Source organism: Papaver somniferum, unplaced genomic scaffold, assembly GCF_003573695.1.
Source record: "Papaver somniferum cultivar HN1 unplaced genomic scaffold, ASM357369v1 unplaced-scaffold_107, whole genome shotgun sequence".
NCBI classification, from domain to species: domain Eukaryota; kingdom Viridiplantae; phylum Streptophyta; class Magnoliopsida; order Ranunculales; family Papaveraceae; genus Papaver; species Papaver somniferum.
In genome coordinates, this window is record NW_020619603.1 from 12624567 (window position 1) to 12628922 (window position 4356).

The following is a 4356-nucleotide window of genomic DNA, read 5'->3' on the forward strand; positions in this document are numbered from 1 at the left end:
GCTGTTGCTGCAGCTGCCTTTTCCTCCCTATTGATGTTGTTGTGCTGCTCCACTGCTGCTGCTGTTGCTGTTGTCTGCTGCTGCACCACTGCTGCATTGCTTTCTTCCCCTGCCTTGCAAACTGTTGTGCACTTGCCTCTGCCCTGCAGTACTGCTGCTGCTTCCATCTTTGCCTTGTGCTGTGCAGCTGCTTTCTTTGCTCTGCTGTTGCTGCTTCCTCTCCAAAGCCCAGCTTTCAAAGCTCAAGTTCAGTTCCTCAAAGGCCCAAAGGCCCAGATCCTTGACTGAATCCAAAGCCCAGTTCACATCAAAAGACACTGAGCCCAATTCACAAGTGAACTGTTGAGCCCAAGTTCAGTTCACTGTAAGGCCAAAGCCCATTTACACTTCAAAGACCAACTGAGCCCAAGCTCAGTTCATTTTATTGTTATCAAACCCATTAGTACTCAAAGCCCAATTTAAGCCAAAAGGCTTCATAGCCCAATAGCAACTAGAACCCAAAATAGCTAGAAACACTCCAAACACTCCCGATCTCTGTGGATCGACCCGTACTTGCACGAGCTACAACCGACGACCGTGCACTTGCGGTATTACTGTAGGCCCCCGTTTTTATTGCGCTTAATTTTATACATATCTCCGGGCCCACCAAGTTTTTGGCCGGGGATAATTTTTAGGACCTTTTAGAAGCCTACCAGTGTCCCGCTGCTACTGCCCATAACAGGATTGAAGATTTGGTCTCATAAATAAGATCATCATCTGTTTTGAAGATGTAGTTATCTTCAAATCTTCTACAATTCCTTTCTCTCCCAATCGTGCTAACGATTGCTGCAGGGAGTAGTTTCCAAATGTAGTTGTCTGAAAGGGAAAATTGGTAAGAATGCCAAATCTCTGCCAATGCCCTCATAGAACCCGGTATATCCCAACTCCAACCTGTACTTGGTGTTACATTACACCAAATCTTGTATGCAATTTTACAATGAAGGAAGAGATGGTCCTGTGATTCCTCTCTTCCACCACACAAAGCACAATTGTTATCAATGTTCATACCTTTATGTTGAAGCATATCTATCGTATTCAACTTGCCATGAACCAAGCACCATAACAGAAAACAGATTTTTGGAGGTATTGCAGGTTGCCAGATGAAATTGGAAGGGTAGTTTGAGACTCCATGTGCTGCCACCAACTGCGAATACAATGATTTGACAGTAAACACTCCAGAGGGATGCAATTCCAACCTTCGTATGTCTGTTAGGCCATCACCTATAGGGGGAATGTCTCTAATGGTAGTAAGCAGAACAACATACTCTTGAGCTTCATCATTTGTAAGTACCCTCCTGAAGTCAAACTTCCAATTGCCCTCGGTAAATATCATGTCTGCAATGTGCACATTTTTGTTCCTAGACAACTTAAAAAGATTAGGACAAGCATAGGATAAAGGTTGATGCGCACACCAGCAGTCATTCCAGAAAGTAATGGTTGTTCCTGAATGAAGGAATAAAGCCGAATGCTCACTAAAGTAACATGCAGAATCAACAATAGCTCGCCAACAAGAGACCCCATATGGTTGATTAACCTTACCCGGTATCCAATAGGAGTATTCATTACTGTACTTGTCAACTATGATCTTATATCAAATCTTGTTCTTTTCCACTCCATATCGCCAACACCATTTAGCTAACATTGCTAAATTCATAACATTAAGATTGCATACACCCAGACCACCTCTTTACTTTGTTGCACGCACAATATCGCAGTTAACTAAATGAGAAGTTTATGCACCTTCTTTATATTCCCATAAAAAATTCCGCATTTTCTTTTCAAGAATCTTAATAACTGAGATGGGGGCTTTAAAAAGTGAAAAAAAGTAGGTTGGCAGAGAAGAAAGAATACACTGAAAGTCTAGCTTCAAACTTCTCAATAATTGGATCCCAAATTCTTATGGAAGTGGATTTCGCTCCAACGGCATTCCCAAATACATAAAAGGAAGGCAGTCGACTAAGCAACCAAGTTCTTCAGCCCACAGAGGCAAGTTATGGACTGCTCCAACAACAATAAGTCTAGTTTTTAAAGTATTTACCTTAAGGCCGTCTATGAACTCGAAACAATGCAAAGCAGAAAACAAGTTATGTAGCTCTTCTCTTTTATCATCTAAAAAGAAGATTGTGTCATCCACATAATGAAGATGGTTTACCACAATACTAGTTGGAGAAACTGAAAAACCGCTGAAGAGACCTTGATTAGCCGCCCTATCCATAAATCTTGAAAAACCTTCCATAGCAATGTTAAATAAAAGAGGAGAAACCGGACAACCTTGTCTAATACCTCTTGAACTAGTGAAATGGCCGAATGAAGACCCATTTCCTGCTAAATCCCATTTGAACAAGTAAAAACTCTAGATATCTCCAGTTAACTCTATCAAACGCCTTTTCAAGATCAATTTTGCATACAATTCCCGGATTTCCAGACCTTAGTCTTGAATCTACCAATTCATTAGCAATAAGTGTGTCATCGATAATTTGTCTGCCTTCAATATAAGCACATTGCACAGGAGAAATCAGTTTATCCATAACAAGCTTCAGCCTTGTAGCTAAACCTTTTGCAATAATCTTGTAAACACTAGTCAGCACACAAATAGGTCGGCAATCCTTTATAGTCTCAATATGATCTTTTCTAGGTACAAGAGTGATGAAAGTAGAGTTGTGTTTAGAGTTGATAGTACCTGTAGTGCAGAATTCATTTACAGTACCCATAATATCATCCTTGATAAAGTTACAACACTTCTGAAAGAAGAAAATAGGGAAACCATCCGTACCCGGTGCTTTGTCATTCCCTAAATCTCTAATGGCAGGCATAACCTCCTCCTCTGTGAAATCCGCCTCTAAGATAGTAGCTTCTGCTTGGGTAATGGAATCAAACTCTATCCTCTCTAGACCAGGTCGAATGAGTTCTTCCTCGGAAAATAGAGTTTTGTAATATCCTACTATCACTACAAGAAAAGTTGGATTAAGCGACCAGGCATTTTTGGTTGGAAAAGCCCATATTGAGTCGCTCTAACCCTTAAAGCGACTTAATTTGGCTCTCGCTCTCGAGTTGCAAAAGGTGGGATTTCTACAAGTCTAGAGCAGCTAGGCAATCGCTTTAGTAATCAAGCAACTATCATGTAGCGTCTTTTTTCTTAATTGCTTCATGGCTAGACCGACCTCCCTAGAGCAAACAAACTAGTGATCGCTTTAAAGCTAGACCAACCATAATAGAGCAAGTGAAAAACCGGAAGTTGGTTGCTTACATTTTTGAGCTACCAAATGTTTTGCCCTGAAGTTGGTTGCTTACGTTTTTGAGCTACCGAAGTTGGTTGCTTACATTTTTGAGCTACAAAACTTTTTGCCCTGAAGTTGGTTTCTTACATTTTTGAGCTACCTAACTTTTTGCCCGCTACATATGTTGTTCTGGTGCCGAAAGTATCTGGCCTATTTCGATTTAGATAATCCTAAATTGAAATTAAAATTAAAATGACAATTAAAATTGATACTAAAACAAATTATGAACCAAATTAAAAACTGAATCATGTTTTATTATATCACATAGATCAATTTACATCATTTCTTATAAAAAAGACAATCCTTCGAGGAACAAAAAGATCAAAAATACAAACTAATCATTTCTTTAAAAAATGATGATTACAATTTCCTTAATTTTGAAACTAAAGATGAACACTCCTTCGACTTTGTAGCACCAAGCTCATAATAAGAGATTCATACTGCCATCATTTATCATTCATTATTCAAGTGTAAAGAAACCAGCAAATCCAGAATCTCCACAACTTGTAGTCTGCTTTTTGCCCAAATGAATAGATGCAGTTGGAGGATACTTGGTAATTAACACCTGTAGAATTGCCAAAAGATTCAAACAAGTTAGTTTTCACGAGAAACACAAAGAGACGAGATTGATACTATGAATTTAACAAACTGCAGGAAAAAAATGAACCAGAATAACAAAAGGCGAAATGCACAGTTAGTTCTTACATATAGGATCTTTGAGAAACTTTTCATTGTTAGGTTGAAACTGCAAAGTTTAAGGATCACTATCAATTAAGCCAACCTACAAACCAACCTACGACTGCAAGATGTCTAAATCTGAAATGAGTAACAACGTAAAATGTAAGGTTCAAATGACTACAGGTCCAATAAGGAACAACAAACACGGGAGAGGGACTCGCTATAAAAATACCCAATATACTGTCTAGTAGCATTTTAGAGGCCATACTAACCGTTCTGCAACACCTAAAAAGGCATAATTGTGCCCTTTCAATCTGCACTCTCGTCTCATCTGCATCAACATGTATTCAATAAAACATCA

At 39.1% G+C, this 4356-nt stretch overlaps 1 long non-coding RNA gene across 1 annotated transcript; it reads right to left on the bottom strand.

Moving 5' to 3' along the window:
• Positions 1–3848: 3848 nt before the first annotated feature.
• Positions 3849–4110, bottom strand: LOC113328178. Its single transcript, XR_003349288.1, has 2 exons — positions 4023–4110; positions 3849–3882 (listed from the first exon to the last, which is right to left on the bottom strand). It is a non-coding gene; the product is annotated as an uncharacterized LOC113328178 (long non-coding RNA).
• Positions 4111–4356: the final 246 nt, after the last annotated feature.